At 45.9% G+C, this 22,889-nt stretch overlaps 1 protein-coding gene across 14 annotated transcripts in view; it reads left to right on the plus strand.

Moving 5' to 3' along the window:
• Window positions 1–22,889, plus strand: part of rbfox1 (RNA binding fox-1 homolog 1) — a 2,603,746-nt gene that overhangs the window by 829,202 nt on the left and 1,751,655 nt on the right. The window lies entirely within an intron of this gene.

A 22,889-nucleotide genomic window follows, 5' to 3' on the forward strand; every position in this document is an offset into this window, starting at 1 on the left:
TGTTCTCCCCGTGTCTGCGTGGGTTTCCTCCGGGTGCTCTGGTTTCCTCCCACAGTCCAAAGACATGCAGGTTAGGTGGATTGGCGATTCTAAATTGGCCCTAGTATGTGCTTGGTGTGTGGGTGTGTTCGTGTGTGTCCTGCGGTGGGTTGGCACCCTGCCCGGGATTGTTTCCTGCCTTGTGCCCTGTGTTGGCTGGGATTGGCTTCAGCAGACCCCCGTGACCCTGTGTTCGGATTCAGCGGGTTAGAAAATGGATGGATGAAATGGGCAAACAGTAGCAGCTTCACCACCCACACTGGCAACCCTGCCCACATACTTGGGCTTCTTTTTCTCTCTGACTTAATATAACATCTCACTCTCCGGCCCGCTGAATCCAAATCACTGCCATGGAGTGCCAGGGCCTCTCCTGGAAGCACTGGGTGGACAGAAGGAAGCCACCCTGGGCATGGTGCCAGTCTCTTGTAGGGCCAACACATGCACACACCAACACAATCCAGATCAGTATATTTACTTATTATTTGGCTGACATGTTTCTCCAAGGTGACTTACAACATTTGACATACAGCCTTTTGTTTTTCCAGTTGGACCACAGGCATGTGAGGTGACTTGCTCAGCGTCACATGGAGTCAGAACCCACAACCTCTGCTACACCACACTGCCTCAAATTAACTTAGCACTTACATCTTTGGGGATGTGGGAACAAAACCAGAGGTCCTGACAGGAAAGCCGCCCAGACAAGGGAGAACATGCAAAGTCGACACATGAACCCAAGATGCCAAATCCATTAGGCACCAGTATGCTGGGAGCAATCCAGTAAGCAGGGCTGTAGTTTTCAAAAGTAGTCTCTAGGGGGTGCTGTATGTACCACCAACACAGTAGTGGATGACATTTCTGTGGTAGAGGAGGCATTGAGCTCTAAAGGCCATGTCATATTACATGGCCTTCACATCGACCTTCTCTCACAGACTTCATTTAATTAACCTCAGCGAGTCGGAGGCAGTCACCATTCTGGTTTGATTTTGTCTTAAGCCAGTCGGGTGGGCTGTGTGTGTGTGAGAGCTGACAACATATGAGCACTCGGCGTAGAAGGCAGCGATGAACAGTAAGGAACGGGAGTAGGAGTTTTGGACCTCAAAAACAGAAGAGATGGTCGTCTGTCTGATGTCTCAGGTTTTATGTACCACAATAGAATGGAAAAAAGGCTGAACTTATCGTACCTGTAAAGTTTTCTCACAGGCTCCAGCTCTGCCAGGCAGCACCTTATTAACTTGCAGAAAAAATGGGTGAGCTCACCATACTTCAGAAATAGAAAATCGTTACACCGACATTTAATTTGACGTAAGAGTCTAGTTGTGTAATCGGGCATCCTCCATTGGCGAGCTCAACAAATGCAGTTTGACATCCCCTCTGACTAGAAGTCGCGTCGTGTGACGTCAGCTTCAATGGCAGTATGGGGGAGAACAAAAAAAAAGGAGTCTTGGCAATCGTGGCTGCTGGATATGTGGGTACAGTAGCACCAGGCATGCAGTCTGCAGTCTTTCACTTTGTCAAATAAATTCATGTTGTCCGCCGTAGCGCGACATCTCTAAATCTGCTTTTGGGCGCATGTGAAACATCAGACCTGCAGAAACAGCGGTGTGTGAAGTGCCATAAAGTCAGTCAGGCCCTGGCATACAGAATCCCAGGGGAGGGCAGAAAATTCACACGTCGCACCTCAGTTAGCACTTGTGGTTTACACAGCGATAGGTCATCAAGTGGCGAAAACTAGCAGGAGCGCAGGAGCAGGCGGCTTTAGACTTCTGTGGACTCTTTCTTTCTTTCTTTCTTTCTTTCTTTCTTTCTTTCTTTCTTTCTTTCTTAATTCTATTTTTAAATGATTTTATTTAACTTGACTCCTCTGTCTGTTTGTCTGTCTGGGTTAAATCTTGCAACCGATTTTAAACCCACTTTTAGCGAAGCGAATTTCTTCAAATTTTGCATACATGTTCAGTATCAATGACAATACAATATCTTTCTTTCTTTCTTTCTTTCTTTCTTTCTTTCTTTCTTTCTTTCTTTCTTTCTTTCTTAATTCCGGTGTCTCACTGACTGATCCTACAGTCACAGACAAATGTCCTTTCTGTAGAGAGACAGAGAGACCGTCTTCCACTGTTTTCTTTCCTGTCTTTGACCTCTTTTAAGTGTTCTTAACTCTGTTTTTAGTATTCTTTACTTGTCTTTTAATGATTGTGTATTTATTTATGGTTATTCTAGAAATCAGACTAATCAGGATGAATGTCTGCCTCACTGGACAGGCCAAGCTGGCTCTTTATATGCTGAGAAAAGAGAAAGTCAAGTCCAATAGGCAGTGTGGCCTGATAAGGTGATCACGATCAGGGACTTGTGAAAGCCGAAGTGTACTTAGAATATAAAATCAACAAATGTAAATTATTTTGTGAAAAACAATGAGGCAATTTGTAAACTTGAGGACAATGAGTTGCTTTTTCTTACTTGAAACAAGAATTAGATGTTGGTTTCTTTTGGGGGTGAGTTGTGTTTCTTGTTGTTTCTTTTACTAATGATAATGTAGTTCAATTCAAAAGTCAAAAACTCTTTCTTTCTTTCTTTCTTTCTTTCTTTCTTTCTTTCTTTCTTTCTTTCTTTCTTTCTTTCTTTCTTTCTTTCTTTCTTTCTTTCTTTCTTTCTTTCTTTCTTTCCATTTCTCATTTGCATGCCAAGACCCCTAAGGTGATGCCAGACAAGACCCCTTTAGATGGACTAAGCCTGCTGCACTGTTGTGTGCTCATTTCTGCTCCAGTATGGCAGCCTCACAGTTTCAGTTCGATGTTTGTGGAGATTCGGGTCACACAGCTTTGACCTGGGGGCAGCACACAGGTGGTACGTCTACTTGCTGCCCTAAAAACAGCTCAATGTGACAGGTTCACCTTGTATCCTTTGTGAAGGACAGCCGGGTCCCATACCCGGCAGGGACGCCCCTACTGCATCTGTTCAGGGGGAGCCACCATGAGCAGCCCAATACCTCCCCCGGGACACTTGGTGGTAGTCTCCCTGGCGGACGGTGATCCCCCAGCTTAGCGCATGGCTCCATGGGAGATGGAGTCCTCCACAGCCTGGTTGGGGGCTCGGATGGCCGCTAGGGGGAGCTGCATGGACTCTGCAGCCCGGCTGCTCGAATCTTCAGCCCCACCCGGAAATGCAATTAGGACCAGGTGGTCAAGCACCTGGAACGCTTCCGGATTGGGGTATAAAAAGGGCCAGCCACCACCACTCGAGGAGCCAGAATCGGGAGGAAGAGGACAAGGTTGCCTGGGAGGAGTGGTGGTGCCAAAGTGGAAGGAAAGTGTTGTTTGGTGTGCTATATTTAAGTGCTTGTGGGACTGTATTGGGCCTGTAAGACACGGGGAAGGCGTGCCCCACAGCTGAAGGAAAAAATAAAAAGACTGTTAATTATACACGTGCCTCTGCGTCAGTCTGTGCCGGGTCGGGCGCTATATAGCGCCTTTCACACCTTATTACTGTCCAGTTAGTGTCAGAAGCAAGACCACAGGGTGCCAGTCTACACGCCACAGGCCGGTTAGCCTAAGTGGTCTCTCTGTGGGGTGCAGATGATTCCCACAAATGCAATCTTGGTGCAGACCGCAGTGGTGGCTCCAAGTGTAAGGATCTCTGCTAATGGTTCAAGTCCCATTATTGTCAGAAGGGATCCCTTGACCTGAAAGTGGCCCTAGGGGTGCTGTACAAATGTCATGTGAAAAGACAATTTCCCCTCAAAGTCAAGGATTCAAATCCAGTCTCCTGGAGCTATTGGACAGCACTGTGCTGCCTATTCCTTCATTGATGATCCATCAGCAAAGGATCATGGGAAAGCTGGAGCCTATCCCAGCAAGCATCAGGCACAAGGCAGGGGACAGGCTGCCAGCCCATCACAGCGTGAACACACAAACACAGGGGGCTAATTTAACATCACATGTCATTGTAGTGTGGGAGTAAACCCTTAAAATCCACTAAACAACTAAAAGGGGCTTTTAACTTTTTAAATCTTGGCTACAAACAAATAATTGCATACTTTGCCACTTTTATCAAAGTTGAGATAATTGTTGTTGGCGTTCACAGTCTGTTGCAGTTGTAATAGCGAGATTTAATTCCAGCTTCCAGAAGAAGCGATTGGCATGGACCTGGTTTGACTGTGATGAGGACCGCCGACTAATTTTAAGGTCCACTAACTTTCAGCATGCCAATCATCGCAGTCATCCTGCTTGATGGGCAGAGCCGGTGGTCTCCAGCTGGCTTTTCTTCATTTGGCTGTGCTGTAGGTGTGATTCCCGAAATGAAAAGAAACCTTGGACGTCTGTCTGCTGAACTGAAGCATCCCCTACCTGGCTTCAAGTAGAAATTCCATGTATGGGGTCGGAGATTTGCTCCCAGTCATCTCCGTGCTGGACACAAGATAAGAAACGGCGGCCATCTGAGAGCAGCGAGGACTTTCAAAAGTCAGGATTGAGTGCAAGCAAAAAAAAAAAAGAAAGGTACATCGCTCTCTGTTTTTACGCCACTAAAGCTTCTCAGACCCTCAGCCTCTTGATTCTCCATGCTGCCATGTTGGTGTGTGGAGGTTGAAACCCCGAGACTGAAAAGGTGTCACCTCTGTAGAAGAAGAATGTTCTCCTCAGCACCATGTATTTTGTGTGTTTAGTAAATTAGAATCTTTATAATAACTATTTTGTAACTTGCCAGTGAGAGACGCTTTGGCTTATGAACTAACAAAAATATATTATTCCAGGGTTCAGGAGAAATAGTGTCCACATGAATAAAATGTAAGCTGTTTCTTGTTTTTCCCTTTCTCAGAGTGAATGTTTCAGGGACAAGGTCACAAGGCTGCAGAACTGCACATGTAGTTTATGCAAAGGCGTCTCTCCTGTGCTAAGCTTCCAAAACACAGATAATGCTTAGCTCAACAGACATATTGTTTAACTTTACTGGTTTGATAAGGATGTTCTTTCTGTCTTATTAATCATGAGATGCTGAAGTATAAAAAACCCCTCCTGGCTTTTGATCAGGGTTCAATTGAGCTTTGCGGCTATAGGTTATACTCTTTTGAATCTCTACTTACTGCGACTCCAAATAAATAAATAAACAAGAATTGAGAAAATATTATCTGTCTGCTTTTCAGTGTGCATTTTTTCGTCCACACCTCCTCATTCCAGTTATCATGTTCCAGGTAGGTTGCTGCAGGTGTCACCTTTGTGTGTTCTCCCTCTGTTCTCCATATGCGTCATTTGAATTCCTACAGTCTAAAGATGCATTTTTAGGTTAGGTGGTCTGTAGTGGGGGCGAGGTTAAGATGGGAGGTGAGGATTAGTGAGCAGCAGGATGGTTTCATGCCTGGAAAGAGCACCACAGATGAGATGTTTGCTCTGAGGATGTTGATGGAGAAGTAGAGAGAAGGCCAGAAGGAGTTGCATTGCGTCTTTGTGGACCTGGAGAAAGCAAATGACAGGGTGGCTAGAGAGGAGCTGTGGTATTGTATGAGGAAGTCGGGAGTGGCAGAGAAGTACGCAAGAGTGGTACAGGATATGAAGTGTGACTGTGGTGAGGTCTGTGGTAGGAGTGACAGAGGTGGGATTACATCAGGGATCGGCTCTGAGCCCTTTCTTATTTGCAGTGGTGATGGGCAGGTAGACAGACGAGATTAGACAGGAGTCCCTGTGGACTATGATGTTTGCTGATGACATTGTGATCTGTAGCGAGAGTAGGGAGCAGGTTGAGGAGACCCTGGAGAGGTGGAGATATATTCTAGAGAGGAGAGGAATGAAGGTCAGTAGGAACAAGACAGAATACATGTGTGTGAATGAGAGGGAGGTCAGTGGAATGGTGAAGATGCAAGGAGTAGAGTTGGTGAAGGTGGATGAGTTTAAATACTACAGGAAGTCCAGCGACTGCAGGCATACACACCCTCACACAACCTCCCCCACCTCCACCTCCCTGCCATCTCCAACAACAGGCCTGAGGCTGAGCGTGTGTCCAGTTTTGATATTTTTGATTGAATCTGATTCACTTTAGTAATACCCGAGGTATGTAAGATCTTTGGGGGTCAGAGTGCAGGGTCAGCCATTGTACAGCACCCATGGAGTTCCAGGGTGTTCATATTTGTGAGGATCTGTTATGGTTCCCTCAACACCTTCATCCTTGGTCAAGAAGGCACAGAAACATCTTTACATTCTGAGGAGGCTGAGGATCTCTCAAGTGCACCACAACATGGTATGGTAACTGCACACGCTCAAACTGGACGTCCCTGCAGAAGGTGATGAAAACTGCCCAGCACACGATTGGTGTCTCGTTACCTGCCATTGAAGACCATTGAGGACCTTCAGGGATGTGCAGTCACCTCTGTCCTCTCTTGACTAGGAAGAACATTAGAACAATCTCGACGAGAACAGGCCATTCAGCCCAACAAAGCTCATCAGGCCTATCTAAAAAAACATCAAGTTGAGTTTTGAAAATCCCTAAAGTCCTGTTGTCTACCACACTACTTGGTCACGTATTCTATGTGTCTGTGGTTCTCTGTGTAAAGGAAAGTCATCCTAATGTTTGTGTGAAATTTACCTTTAACAAATTAACAACTGTGCCCACGTGTTCTTGATGAACTCTTTTTAAAGACACAGTTTTGTTCCACTGGACTAATACCCTTCATAATTTTAAACCTTTCAGTCAGGTCTCCTCTTCATCTTCTTTCGCTTAAACTCTAAAGGCTCAGCTCTTTTAATCTTTCCTCATAATTCATCCCCTGTAGCCCTGAATCAGCCTTGTCGTTCTTCTCTGGACCTTCTCTAGTGCTGCTATGTCCTTTTGGTTGCCTGGAGACCAAAACTGCACACAGTACTCCAGATGAGGCCTCACCAGTGTGTTATAAAGTTGAGCAGAACCTCCTGTGACTTGTGCTCCACACATCATGGCGCTATATAATCTGACAGTCTGTTAGCCTTCTTAATGGCTTTTGAACACTGCCTGGCAGGTGATAGTCCACTATGACTCCTAAATCCTTCTCATAATGTGGACTTTTCCGACCACCCATTATGTATTCAAATCTCACATTTTTACTTCCTATGTGCAATTCTTTACATTTACTTACGTTAAATTTGCCACAATCCGAGAGACACGCAGCGTGCCGAGGTGGGGCAGGGACAGTGCCCTCAGGAGTGGCGAGCCCTCCTCACTCACACGCCACCCTCTGTTCGAGTCGCTCTACCTCTCGCCACGTGTTCAAGTGTGCCTTGTCTCCACTTAGCTAGTGACGCCTGTTTATTCAGCAGACATTATCATCTAGAGATTGTTAAGGAGTAACGTTTGACGTTTTTGAGAGAGAGATCACAGCTACGTGTGTTTTAGAGGGTAGCTGCTCATTGCCAGAGAGGCCATGGCCACGTGCTCTTCTCCCCACACGGGGGACACTCTCCCGTCAGAGCTGAACACGATTGGATACAGTGCCAGCGTTTGACATTGGAGCGTACCTTCCTTCTGCTTGGCCAGAATGCAATTTTTTTTTAAAATGAATTTTTAATTTTTGTCCTGTTTCACTACTACGTGGGCGAAGCCGCAGGGGACAGCTAGTCATTTCTATATATTAAAAATAACACCAGCTACAGCACTGACCCCTGCTGGACGCTACTCTTAACATCACCCAATTCTGATTGGACTACTCACACCATCACCCTCTACTTCCTGTGTCTGAGCCAATTCTGCCCCCATCTACACACCACACCCTGAACTGCCACTTCTTTTAATTTGATGTCCAACCTCTCATGTGGCACCTTATCAAATGTTTTCTGAAAATCCAGATAAATAATATCATCTGCTCCATTTTGATCATATCTTGTTGTTTCTTCCTCATAAAGGAGAGATCATTTGTTATCTCCACTCCCAGCAACTTTGTGCTCCTGTTTGGCTCCACACTAAAGCTGTTGATCAAGATGGAGAGGTGGGCTGTGGGGTCCTTAGTGAAGTCATCCATTATTTCCTTTGTTTTTTTTATCATCATTCAAGCTCAGGTTATTGTTCTTACACCAGTCCTCTCTGTATGTCATCTCATCATCACCACGGATGAGGTCTATCACTGTTGTGTGGTCCACAAGTGTCATGATACAATTCATGCTGTACCTGATGTAACAGTCATGGGTCATCATGGTGAAGAGTTGTGCACTCGAGACCCAGTCTTAGGGGGCACCAGTGCTCAAGTGGATGGTAGTCGATGTTTTGCTCCCAACGTGTTTGTTAGGAAGCCTGATATCCAGGTGCGGTTTCCAGGCCCAGGAGGTGCTGACTGATATCAGTATTGAATGCGGAGCTGAATTCTAAGAACTGCATCCGCACCTACGTGTCTGAACCCTCCAGGGGTTCCAAGCTTAGAAGGAGTGCGGTGTCCATGGAGTCACAATTAGGATGTTAACCAGACTTGAGGGGATCCAGCATGAGGGAGAGTCTGGATGTTATGAGACCTCGACCGATCTCTCAAAACACTTCATTATAATGTTAGCGAGTGCCATGGGGTTGTAGTCATTGTGGCACAGGAAAGTGGACTTCTTTGGAGGTGGTACAATAGAGGTGACTTTGAAACATGATGGAACGGCAACCTGGCATTGAGAGGTGTTCAAGATGTCCGGGGCTACCTGAGCTAGTTGGTCAGCACACAACCAGGTGGTGTTATCAGGACCTACGGCCTTTTGACTCTACATAGGGTCCTCTGAACATCACCTAGATTGAGATGTACTGTGTGGCCTTCAAGATGAAAGGTGAATTCACTTCCTTGAATCTCCGTGTTGTTGGACACATCAGGCAGGTTATTTCCATCAACTGCATTTTCACTTTTTTATAGTCTGGACTCACCTACATTTGAGGACACTTGGGGCTAATGAAGTCATTCCAGATACTTCAGGAACAGAAAGGAAGTAGGTATCCAGGAAAAGGGCTATCATACTATGAATGGTGGGCAAGGTTTTGCTAAAAAGGAAGAAAGTCAAAGGGAGTGTGGTGAAGCGGTGGGCCGTGCCGTCACACCTCCACCTCAGAGGGTGTGGCAGTAAAGTGTTGGGCTTTGTGGGATGCAGTGCAGGTGCAAAAGAGGAAGGGACAAACCAGTGGTCACTCCTAACAGCCCAGTTTAGGGTCCACAGTAAACCAGCGTAACAAGGGTAAAAACCCACAGTTTTAATAAATGGGGTAAGCAGCTGCTTAGGGTCCCACACTAAAAGGAGGCCCCCCTAAAAGACCTAAATGCCAATGAAAGCTGCACATGGACTCAAAGTGGTCCCAAGACAGGCAGGACATGGTCACCCACATCCTTGGAGCCACAAGACACCAGCATTTGAACGTCTAACAATTCCTGTAACTCTAAACCAGGGGTCCTCAACTCCGGTCCAGGAGGGCCACAGCAGCTGCAGATTTTCATTCTAACCCTTTTCTTAATTAGTGACCTGCTTTTCCTTCTCTTGAATTAATTTTGTTTGACTTGCTGTCGAGGACTCAGACCCCTTAATTAGCAGCCAAACAATAATGAGATACAAAATGAGCCAAAACAACTGGTGTCCATCTTACAATATCTGAAAATAAAGAAAGGTGAAGGTCTCAGGAGTGCTGATCTGCTCGGGTCCACAAAATATTTGATTTAGAAAAGAGAAAATCGACAATTTCAGAAATGTCTGCTATTGCACCACGAGAGCAGCATCAAGCCATGGAATTAAAGAACGGGTTTAATGAACGACACGACTCAGACCCTAATTTAGGAACTGGTTGGAGTTTGAGGCCCTGACTTAGGTGGTCTTCCACTCTTTCACCATTTAAGGAAAGAAATGAAGCGATTCAGAGGAAAGAATCTTAAAAAACAAGTGAATTTGAAGGAATGTAAAAGGAGTTAATTAGCAGCAAAAACAGGTCACTAATTCAGAAAAGGGTTAGAATGAAAACCTGCAGCTACTGCGGCCCTCCAGGACCGGAGTTGGGGACCCCCTGCTCTAAACAGTCGTGTGCGTTGCGTTCTGTCACTGAGGATTCTTTAAGCCGCCGTATCTCATCTATTATTTTTTTTTGTTTGTTTTTCCCCAGCGTTTGTTCTTATTTTTCCCAATAAGTTAAAAAGGAAAAGCAAACAAATGAAAATAAGCAGAGGTTGAATTTGTATACAAGAACGGTTAGCGGCACTGCAGGCAAGAGCAGCGCTGTTTGTTATTAATAAATGGAGAGGTGACCTTTCATATTCGTAGCAGAAATTTTTAAGCAGATATAGCGAGCCCGCTAATAAGGCGCAGCTGCTTTTGGCTCCCCCTGGGTTTAGCACAAATGGCATTGCATTGCCTCTTAAGAAGACGTCGGGCCACTAAAATACTTTGCACGTGCACTTTATAAGAGAAGCAAAAAGCAACAAGCAGGTTCTGTTTGGCTGCTGAGAGAGCCAGCACTTCTCTAATGTGGCCCATGACATCTTCGAGTGTCCTACAGCCCACCACAGTTTCAAATTTCGGATGCAGTGAGCTGATGCGTCGTAACTCAAAAACAGTCCCATCAGGCAGAGCAGGTGACATTTTCAGTTTTGCCGTCAAATGCTGACATACCTGGCGCACACCCAACCAAAAAACACGGTGCCGGTGTGATACCTTCCAGACGGGCATCTCGCCCCCCTCTTTGTTCATTACTCTCTATTCATCCAAAGCTGCAATGCCAGATGAACCATTTGTGACGGGTGCCAATGGCAATTTTCTACCTTGTGGATCTGCTGCCTCCCAAAAATGCAATTCTGTCAGCAGGAGCCAGAGCTGTGCAGTAAACACGCTTGGCGAGCTTTAAAGGGGGCAGGTGCTCCAAGATTAAAAAAAAAAAAAAATTGGCACATCTGGCATGGCCAAGGAGTAAATAGTGGTGGGCTTTTTAGTGGTCATCTCCTCACAGAACTGGGCACAATGCAGCTGAAAGGTGAAGTGTAAGAATGACATTCTCAAACCTGCATAATTCAGTTTAGGGTCACAGGGAGATGGGACTATCCTGTGTGTCCTCTAGGGGGTGTTGTAGCCCCTCAAACCCTAGACATAACTACACACACAACACTCCCAAGTGCAATCAAAGAAGTGTAATGGCAAAAATATCGTCTCTGTTCAAATCCCTCGCCCACATCTGACTCCAACTCTTGACTGAAACTTACCATCCCAGAGTCGAGTGGAGGGCTCGCTTTTAAACCTGGTGCTCCATGCATTACCCCCGAGAAGCTCTTTCAGATCAGGCAGGACCCCAGTGGTACTTGCGCTGTTAGCAATCCTCAGCTGTCCCTGGCATCCCCCACAGAACTTGGCAGGGCAGACCCAATGGACCACAACTCCCATGGTGTCCTGCAGGTTCCCATGCTGGGGCTCTCCAGATAGAATGCTGGCACCTGGTGTACAGAGGAACACTCTGCCCATAGTAGGCAGTCACCCACTGTCCCGGTGTCCGTGTCCCACCAGCCCAGTCGATGTATTCTTCAGGGGTTGCTGGGATGCCAACTCCGGTGTAGCTGCTGCTGCAGCATCTTCTTGCGCCCACATCTCCACTCCTTAGTTGCCCTTCTTTGCTCATGGCCTTCTGGCCAGGTATGGGAGCAGGACCCATAACGGAAGGGATGCCCATTGGTCCCTCACACTTGGCAACATCAGGATGGAGTGCCATCACACACACACCCACCCACAATCACAACGGACCATTTGAGAGAGAGGATTTAAAGTCACATGTGGATATGTGGGCAAAACTGGAGTACCTGGAGAAGAAAACCCAGCAGATATACAGAGAACATGTGAACTCCGCATGGACAACATCCACATCTATAACACAAGAGCAGTGATAATAACCACTCTGCCACCATGACAGGGACAATAAAAATAGCAATTAACAAATCTTCATATGCACTTGCTGTATTTACAGTGGATTCCAAAAGTATTCAGACTCCTTCATTTTCTGCACACTTTATTGTGTTGTGGATTATATTTGAAAATGGACTCTCTCTCTCCCAGGCTTCACCCCTTCTGACAGTGTCTATCTCTGTCATCCCATGCTCTGCCTCTTTTGACGGTGTCTCTCTCTCACTCTCTCTCTTTCTCTCTCTCTCAAACCCTCTCTTTACCCCAAGCTCCACCCATTCTGACAGTGTCTCTTTCTCTCAAACGCTCTCTCCCATGCTCCTCCCCTTTTGACAGTGTCTGTCTGTCTCTCTCTCAAACTCTCTCTGTCTCCCATGCTCCACCCATTTGGACAGTGTCTGTCCCTCTCTCTCTCTCTCAAACTCTCTCTGTACCCCAGGCTCCACCCCTTCTGACAGTGTCTATCTTTGTCATCCCATGCTCCGCCTCTCTTGACGGTCTCTCTCTCTCTCTCTCTCTCTCTCTTTCTCTCTCTCTCTCTCAAACACTCTCTCCTATGCTCCACCCCTTTTGACGGTGTCTGTCTGTCTGTCTGTCTGTCTGTCTGTCTCTCTCTCTCTCTCTCTCTCTCAAACTCTCTGTACCCCATGCTCCATTCCTTTTGACACTGTCTCTCTCTGTCTCCCATGCTCTGCCTCTTTTGACGGTGTCTCTCTCTCTCTCTCTCTCTCTCTCTCTCTCAAACTCTCTCTGTACACCAGGCTCCACCCCTTCTGACAGTGTCTATCTTTGTCATCCCATGCTCCGCCTCTCTTGACGGTCTCTCTCTCTCTCTCTCTCTCTCTTTCTCTCTCAAACCCTCTCTGTACCCCAGGCTCCACCCCTTCTGACAATGTCTTTCTCTCAAACACTCTCTCCCATGCTCCACCCCTTTTGACAGTCTCTCTCTCTCTCTCAAACCCTCTCTGTACCCCAGGCTCCACCACTTCTGACAATGTCTCTCTCTCAAACACTCTCTCCCATGCTCCACCCCTTTTGACAGTCTCTCTCTCTCTCTCTCTCAAACCCTCTCTGTACCCCAGGCTCCACCCCTTCTGACAATGTCTCTCTCTCAAACACTCTCTCCCATGCTCCACCCCTTTTGACAGTCTCTCTCTCTCTCTCTCTCTCTCTCTCTCTCTCTCAAACCCTCTCTTTACCCCAAGCTCCACCCCTTCTGACAATGTCTCTCTCTCAAACGCTCTCTCCTATGCTCCACCCCTTTTGACGGTGTCTGTCTGTCTCTCTCTCTCTCTCTCTCTCAAACCCTCTCTGTACCCCAGGCTCCACCCCTTCTGACAATGTCTCTCTCTCAAACGCTCTCTCCTATGCTCCACCCCTTTTGACGGTGTCTGTCTGTCTCTCTCTCTCTCTCTCTCTCAAACCCTCTCTTTACCCCAAGCTCCACCCCTTCTGACAATGTCTCTCTCTCAAACGCTCTCTCCTATGCTCCACCCCTTTTGACGGTGTCTGTCTGTCTCTCTCTCTCTCTCTCTCTCAAACCCTCTCTTTACCCCAAGCTCCACCCCTTCTGACAATGTCTCTCTCTCAAACGCTCTCTCCCATGCTCCACCCCTTTTGACGGTGTCTGTCTGTCTCTCTCTCTCTCAAACTCTCTGTACCCCATGCTCCATTCCTTTTGACACTGTCTCTCTCTGTCTCCCATGCTCTGCCTCTTTTGACGGTGTCTCTCTCTCTCTCTCTCTCTTTCTCTCAAACTCTCTCTCTACCCCATTCTCCGCCCCTTCTGACAATGTCTCTCTCTCTGTCTCACAGGCTCCGCCCCTTCAGATAGCGGCCTTACTGGTGGTGGATAAATGTGAGCTGCACCTCTTTTTATGTTACTTTTAATTTTATCTGATTCCACTTCCCATTGTGATATTCTCTGTTGACTTAACATGGTCATACTTTTGCTAATGAGAATATCAAAGATTTCATGAGGATCACCAGAAAAACACTTTGTGAAGTGTTTGATTTGATGATGCTGCAAAGAAAGAAAGAAAGAAAGAAAGAAAGAAAGAAAGAAAGAAAGAAAGAAAGAAAGAAAGAAAGAAAGAAAACACACAAATAAACAGAGACGGTTATGTTTGTCAATGAAGTGAATGTTCCTCCGTTCAAATCAGTGACCTCTGCTCCTTCCACATGTGTACTTCTTCAGCCTCCGTGCCTTTGGCTGATGAAAATATCAATTATAAATCAATATGCATTTAGTGAAACCAGTAAATGAATTGTACACATGGAGAGAGATCCGAAGCCTGGCAAAGCCCTTCCCTGGTGTGTATGTTTTGAATGTATTTATTTCTTTATTTATTTTTGTGCCGTGTGTCTCAGTGTGAGTTACTCGTTTGTTCCTGTCAAAGCCGCAGGTTCCCGTGAGCTTCTTTTTGATCGGAGGAGGCCGTGCCCTCGCTAGGCCGAGCGCGCCGGCGTGCAGATTGATCAGAGTAATGAAACGCGGGGAACGCTCCTGAAATTGTTGGGTACCCGGCTTAATTAAAACTTGTCTGTGCTGCTTCCTCGGGAAAAAAAAAAAAATCCTGTCATTTCCAGCCCGAGTGTCGTTTGCTCGCCGCTATTCAGATGCAGAATTTGTATTCTTTTGTTTACTTCTTTGTAATCCAGATCTTATTTCCAGTTGACAGCATGACTAATTGCCAGTAAGCCAGCTTCGGCTGATTTATTTGACTGGCTTTAAGATCTTCACGTTGATACTGAGCGTGTTGGGAGCTATTAACTTTGGACTGTCATATTTCTTGTGACACACACCCAATCCCCTAAAAACAAAAAAATAAATGTATATGTGTAAATGTATATGTGATCGTCAGCCGACTCAGGCACGTCCGCACGCACGGACATTCTGTATAGAATGGTGGAGAAGGAGGAAGTGCAGGAGAATGAACAAGCCTATCACTTCAGATAAGAGGAGTCTTATCACTTTCCGCAAGTCAATTGGCTCTTTATTCCCTGACAAATGAGTTGGGAAGAGGCAGGACGTTGTATTGCAGTTTGTGCTACGGAGATCTGATAAGATTAGGACCGTCCTTCCAACCTCCTATTGTACCCCTTCATCTCTCCTGCCCATCTGAGTGTGAGCGGTTCTAATTAAAGAGGGAATGGGGGAGGCTGTGGCAGGGGACAGCGGTGAAGTTCACGAAAGGGTCTGTCTTCCCAAGACCAGCGACCTCAGCGGCTTGGGGGATTGGGTCAGCCGTTCTGTCAGATATGGAGTCGGCACTGATGAGGTACTCTCTGCCATTTTATTTTATGGCGCTCGCTCTCTCGCTCTTCCCTCCTCTGCTAATCCTCCTTTTGTTAGGAGCGCCTGGAGGCCTCTAATGGCCAGCGCACTCCTATAAAGCCAGCGGCATTGCACAAAATTGTTTGGCGCACCTAATGAAGTTCCTCGTGCTTTAATTTAAGAGCCACTGTAAAGTGGAGGAATAAAAAGCAGCCTTTTACGCGTTGGCCATTTGAAGACTTAATAAAGCATGAAGTTACATAAATAGACTTGGTAAAGCCTGAGCTTTAAATATGCTTTGGGATTTGCTCCGAGGCTGACGGCTGCTGCATTTTTTTTTTTTTAGGACTGTGAGGTATGAGGTGTGAGGATAAATTGTTATGGGGGGGGCAATAGGCAATGCGAGAAGAGCATTGGAGGGCCACGGATGGAAGTGGGCAAAGAAAGAACATCACAAACAAATAAAAACAAACGGCCAAAAACACGTTTTCATTAGCAGGACCCCATTTATTACAGTGCCCTCCGTCGTGTTTGGGGCAAAGACCCCCTTTTTTTTACTTGATGTTCCCCCTCTGCTCCACAGTTTAAAATTCAAGTTCACATTGCAGACTTTCATTTAAGGCACAGGTGTCCAACTCCATTCCTGGTGGGCCGCAGTGACTGCAGGTTTTCATTCTAACCGTCTTCTTCATTAGTGAGACGTTTTCGTTGCTGATTAACGTGTTTTGCCTTCATTTTAATTGACGTGACTCAGACCCCTTAGTTCACGGGTGTCGAACTCTGGTGCTGGTGGGACTCAGTTTCTGCAAGTTTTCATTCTAACCATCTTCTTCATTAGTGAGACGTTTTTGCCGCTGAATAACGTTTTTTGCCTTCGTTTTAATTGACGTGACTCAGACCCCTTAGTTCATGGGTTTCGAACTCCAGTCCTGGTGGGCCGCAGTGGCTGCAGGTTTTCATTCTAATCATCTTCTTCATTAGTGAGCTGTTTTCGTTGCTGATTAACGTGTTTTGCCTTTGTTTTAATTGACGTGACTCAGACCCCTTAGTTCACGGGTATCAAACTCTGGTGCTGGTGGGACTCGGTGTCTGCAAGTTTTCATTCTAACCATCCCCTTAGATCAGGGGTGTTGAACTCTGGGCCTGGTGGGCCACAGTGGCTGCAGCTGTTCATTCTAACCCTTTTCCTAATCAGTGAGCAGTTTTCACTGCTAATTAACTCCTTTTCCCTTTATTTTAATAGCCCTGTTTGAAGGATTCCGTCCTCTGAGTTGATTCTTTTCTTCATTAAATGGCAGCCAAACAGAAATGAGACTTGAAACGAGTCGATAGATGAGCACCTAAACTGGAACGTCAAACTCCAACCACTCTCTTAATGAGAAGCCAGTTCTTGCTGTTAATTAAAGCCGTTATTGAATATCAGGACTTGTGGCTGCTCTCATTTTGCCACAGCAGACTGCCGATTTTCTGTTTTTTTCCTAAGACCACCGTCAAAATGTTTTGGTGACCCGACCAAACCAACGTGACCAAGACCACCACCTTTCTTTATTATTATTATTATGTTTTATGTCTCATTAATGTTTGGCTGCTCATTAAGGAAAAAGAAACAACTAAAGCACGGGTGTCGAACTCCAGTCCTGGTGGGCCGCAGTGGCTGCAGGTTTTTATTCTAACCATCTTCTTCATTAGTGAGCCGTTTTCGTTGCTGAGTAACGTGTTTTGCCTTTGTTTTAATTGACGTGACTCAGACCCCTTAGTTCATGGGTTTCGAACTCCAGTCCTGGTGGGCCGCAGTGGCTGCAGGTTTTTATTCTAACCATCTTCTTCATTAGTGAGCCGTTTTCGTTGCTGAGTAACGTGTTTTGCCTTTGTTTTAATTGACGTGACTCAGACCCCTTAGTTCACTGACATCAAACTCCGGTGCTGGTGGGACTCGGTGGCTGCAGGTTTTCATTCTTACCATCTTCTTCATTCGTGAGCCGTTTTTGCTGCTAATTAACTTCTTTTGCCTTAAGTTTGAATGAACTTGACTCAGGCCCCTTAGTTTGTAGCAGGGCTACTTAATGATAGTATGTCCTATGTTTGCGCTGAGTGCGTTTTGTTTTCTTCGTCCCGTTTACTGTCCGTTATGTGTGCGTCAGTGAATGTTTTCCCCATAAGTGCAGAGGGGAAGGATGATGGAGAGAGACCGCAGCCTGTTTACACAACAGATACATCCGAGACATTTTACATTTAAAAAAGAGGAGCGAATGTCGAAGAAGGAGAGACGAGAGGCGAGGAGAGAGAAGAAAATAAGACAATTTAACCATCCATCTACAAACTCATCACTGCTATTCATTGCTTTATTCCACTACCTGATTTTTCAAATACCGATCCTACATCACGACAGCCAGAGCCGAGAAACCCCGGGGTTCGAATTCATTCCAGCCATTGCCAGGACTTTTCACGGTGAGGTTGTTTTGTTGTCCAGAGGAAACTCAATATCACTACAGCCAGTTTTAATACCACCGGACTTCATTTTGGCACACATTTTTCCTCTACATTTTTATTTATTTATTTATTTAAGGAAATTACTTGGTTTTTTTCGCATACCCCTTGGGGTCTCTGGATCGGTTCGCAGCTGAGTGTGAAGCGGCTGGGATGGGAATCAGCACCTCCAAATCCGAGACCATGGTCCTCAGCCGGAAAAGGGTGGAGTGCCCTCTCAGGGTTGGGAGCGAGATCCTGCCTCAGGTGGAGGAGTTCAAGTATCTCGGGGTCTTGTTCACGAGTGAGGGAAGAATGGAGTGTGAGATCGACAGGCGGATCGGTGCGGCATCCGCAGTAATGCAAGCATTGCATCGGTCTGTCGTGGTGAAAAAGGAGCTGAGCCGTAAGGCAAAGCTCTCAATTTACCAGTCGATCTATGTTCCTACCCTCACCTATGGTCATGAACTATGGGTAGTGACCGAAAGAACGAGATTGCGAATACAAGCGGCCGAAATGAGTTTCCTCCGCAGGGTGTCTGGGCTCTCCCTTAAAGATAGGGTGAGAAGCTCAGTCATCCGGGAGGGGCTCAGAGTAGAGCCGCTGCTCCTCCGCATCGAGAGGAGTCAGATGAGGTGGCTCGGGCATCTGATCAGGATGCCTCCTGGACGCCTCCCTGGTGAAGTGTTCCAGGCACGTCCAACTGGGAGGAAGCCCCGGGGAAGACCCAGGACACGCTGGAGGGACTATGTCTCTCGACTGGCCTGGGAACGCCTCGGGATTCTCCCGGAAGAGCTGGAAGAAGTGGCCGGGGAGAGGGAAGTCTGGGCATCTCTGCTCAAGCTGCTGCCCCCACGACCCGACCTCGGATAAGCGGAAGAGAATGGATGGATGGATTGACCCCTTGGGGTCTGAGCGCAGGGTCCGCCATTGTACAGCACCCCTGGAGCAAATTGAAGGTTAAGGGCCTTGCTCAAGGGCCCAGCAGAGTAGGATCTCTTTTTGGCAGTGACGGGAATTCGAACCGGCAACCTTTGAGATACCAGCGCAGATCCTTACCCTCAGAGCCACCACTCCGCTGTGCTGTGTTTATTCAATCTGTGTTTGTATTTGTGTTGTTTGCTTTTGTTTATTGTTTCGGGGCAAGGGAGGGTTTAATGTAAATATTTGTATTCTTATATATAGTAATTAGGGCGGCACGGTGGCACAGTGGGTAGCGCTGCTGCCTCGCAGTTAGGAGACCTGGGTTCACTTCTCGGGTTCTCCCTGTGTCTGCGTGGGTTTCCTCCCGCAGTCCAAACACATGCAGGTTAGGTGCATTGGCGATTCTAAGTTGTCCCTAGTGTGTGCTTGGTGCAGTGTGTGTGCCCTGTGGTGGGTTGGCACCCTGCCTGGGGTTTGTTTCCTGCCTTGCGCCCTGTGTCGGCTGGGATTGGCTCCAGCAGACCACTGTGACACTGTAGTTAGGATATAGCGGGTTGGATAATGGATGGATATACTGTGTAGTAATTAGTCACTGGTATTTTTGGGATAAGTGGTGGTTTACGTGCACATATCTAATTATTATTGAATATTTGTCTTGTCTTTTCATTTTCCAATATATCAGTGTTTAATTTTACATATCTGTTTACTGTTTCTGGTTATTTCGTCGTGTCGGTAAAAATAAGACAGCTTGTAAGGAGTACGGCTTGTTATTAGAGCAAGAAACCTCAGGTGATCCAAGGAATTATAATAATAATTCATTACATTTATATAGCGTTTTTCTCAGTACTCAAAGCGCTATCCACACAGGGAGGAACCGAACCCACAATCTTCTTACTGCAAAGCAGCAGCACTACCACTGCGCCACCTGTGAGGGCATACCGTAAGTCTTGGTAGTGTAGTGGCTGGTCTGGGTAAGGGGTCGGCCGTTACATGTTGTCTGTTTTTCCTTAATTAGCAGCCAAATCATAATGAGGTACAAAACAAGCCGCCACATAACCAGCTAACCTGAAAATAAAGAAAGGTGAAGGTCTCGGTCACGTTGGTCTGCTCAGGTCACCAAAACATCCTGACGGTGGTCTTAGAAAAAACAGAAAATCAAAAGTCTGCTGTGGAAGAACGAGAGCAGAAACAAGTCATGATATTCAATAACGGCTTTAATTAACAGCAAGAATCGACTTCTTATTAAGGAACTGGTTGGAGTGAAATTGGCTGGCGTTTGACGTTCCAGTTTAGCTGCTCATCTGTTGGCTCATTTCACATCTCATTTCTGTTTGGCTGCCATTGAATGAAGAAACAAATCAATTCAGAGGACGGAATCCTTAAAAACGGGGCTATTAAAATGAAGGGAAAAGGAGTTAATTAGCAGTGAAAACTGGGCACTGATGAAGAAAAGGGTCAGAATGAAAACCTGTAGCCACTGTGGCCCACCAGCACTGGAGTTCGACACCCCTGATTTGAGGGGATTTGCACCCATTTTGGTCACAAAACTCTTCTTCTTTGCGGTTACCCCCCATTTCAGGGCACTGTAATGTGTGGGACAATTGGCATCACTGGTGTTTGGGATTCCTCAGGTGGGTTTCATGGCTTCACCAGATACCTCGGCCTGCTTCTACCCTTTGGAGTCTGCAGTTGCTCAACATGAGGACAAGAGCTGTGCTGGTGAAAGTCAAAGAAGCCATTAGGAGGCTGAAAAACAAGAAGGAAACCATCAGAGACATTTAGGGGGACCTCAACTAACTGTGTGGGATATCATTGAGAAGAAAGAACACACCGGTAGGCTCAGTAATCACAAAGGGGCCGCTGGCCAAGGAAGACCCTCACTGTCTGAGAGATCAGAAACCATCTTCAGGGGGCCGATGTGGACATGTCAGAGACGGTTATCATCAGAAAACTTCATGAACAGAAACACAGAGGCCACACTGCAAGATGAAGACCACAGAAACAAGATGGCTAGACTACAGTTTGTGAGCCTACAGAATTCTGGGTAAAGGACTTGTGGACAAACGAGACAAAGACGACCCTGGAGGGCAAAGTGTAGAGACCAAAAGGAACTGCCTGAAATCCAAAGCAGACCACCTCATCTGGTGCTGGGGGTGTTATGGCTTGGGCATGCATGGCTGCCACAGGTCCTGATTGGCACACTTCTCTTTATTGACGATGGAGTTGCTGATGGCAGAATTGATATTGAGGACTGTGGCACTGTAACCCAGAAGTATGTGCAATTCTGGGCACTTTACAAGAAGTGAAGACGCAACTCTGTTCATGTACTTCAACAGAAGAGCATCCATGTTAGCGGTGTCTTTGAGTCTTGTTAGCTTACTTAAGATTACAATCTATCTAGTTAATAGGAAATGTGTGCCTGCAGTCGCCTTTGTTTCTATCTATCTATCTATCTATCTATCTATCTATCTATCTATCTATCTATCTATCTATCTATCTATCTATCTATCTATCTATCTATCTATCTATCTATCTATCTATCTATCTATCTATCTATCTATCTATCTATCTATCTATCTATCTATCTATCTATCCTGCCTACTATGCTAAAATTAATATCTATCTATCTATCTATCTATCTATCTATCTATCTATCTATCTATCTATCTATCTATCTATCTATCTATCTATCTATCTATCTATCTATCTATCTATCTATCTATCTATCTATCTATCTATCTACAGGGCCAGAACCTTTATGGCCATAGAGTTGTATTTTTTCCCCTCTTTCTTTTATTCCGTTTAATCACAAATACAATAAAGATATCGCAGGCTTCACTGGCTCACACAGAATATTCTGAGAGTAAATAAAATAATTCAAGCAACAGACGTGACAGAAGGAAGGACATCTTGTGTCCTGAACCATATATACAATTGATAAGGACACTATTGAGACATATGAACACAATAAATACATAGGCCTGCACGTGCCATTAAACTCAAAAGGGTTTTAGTTTATTTTAATTAAAACAAACCAGCAAAAGATGGAGCTCAACGCAGTTTGTCTTTCCACCAGCCAACTACAACAGAAGAGCCCGCAGCATGAAGCCCTTGGAGAGCATTCGAGTTTCGATAACACGGAAGTAAGTGTGTAAAACAAGTAGACAAGAAGACGTAAGACGAGTTGGGACCTTAGCTTCAATAAACCGTGTTTAGTGGAATTAAAATGAAAGTTGTATATTTAAGGAGGATAATGCAAGGACTGGTTGTATTCTCCCGTTGCAGTCGCTGAGCGTCTTAGAAGGTGGCCAACTGATGTAAGACTTCAGGGACGTCAGCGTCTTTTTTAGCTGGAATAAGTGGGGTTGGGAGGGAGCAGAAGTGACATCATTCAGCCTTGGGTGGGATGTCCAGCTGCCTGAGGACTAGAATAGAAATATTATTACAAAATCAGAACAATGCCAGTGTCTTTCTTGTTGTTTTTCTCCAAATAGGTCCTCATAGTCAGCAGGATGTGCACTCAGGGTGGGGTGGAGTGGAGTGATGTTGCTGCATAAACGGTGGATGCTGAGGGAGAGAGAAGGGGGTTAGCTGATTTCCAGCATAGTGTAAATACTTGGAATGGGACGTACAGTGGATTGATTCTAATATAAATGGCGTAGTTGGCAGGATTTGCACTGTGGACAGGTGCACCACTACAGAGAGAGAGCCTAGCTGACATCCAGCAATTACCACAGTGCAAATGTCCAGACTTGGATGGATTGTGGTGGGAATCAACAGCAAGATACCTGCACCTGTCCCAAGGTGGAAATGGATGCCGTTTTGCCTCTTGGTGGATGACCAATTGTAGCATTTGAACGAATCTTTCACCGCTAACTTTTGAAGCTTGTGTCCTTCACGAGTCCCCAAGAATCACAGGTACAATTCCAGCTCACGTTAGTCCCACTAGAAGTGAATCACTATTTTCCTGGTTACACATTTGCAGTCCCTTACTGTTTTAACCTCCAATTCTAAAAACCATCTTCTGATTTTCTGATAAAGACTGCCAGATCTTCGTAAGAGGCCTTCGAACACAACAGGCTGCTGGGTGCAGATGCAAAAAATAGCAAATGTGTTTGATTAACAGAATTAATTATTCTTTGCTGTGGTCATCAGTGAGGGATGGTTCAACCCTCTTGGGTGGCATGGATGTGACCTGCAGTGCATAAAAATCCCCCAGCAGCCTCGAGTGGCAGACATTGCTATGCGCTCTTTATCCCAGAAGCTCTCCTTAGGGTCATTTACTTCATCCCGTTGACCTCACTTAGAGTGATTAGTTGTATAGTAACTCGTAATTAAGGTCTCCT

The sequence above is a fragment of the Erpetoichthys calabaricus genome, chromosome 11, assembly GCF_900747795.2.
Source record: "Erpetoichthys calabaricus chromosome 11, fErpCal1.3, whole genome shotgun sequence".
In the NCBI taxonomy this organism is placed as follows: Eukaryota; Metazoa; Chordata; class Cladistia; order Polypteriformes; family Polypteridae; genus Erpetoichthys; species Erpetoichthys calabaricus.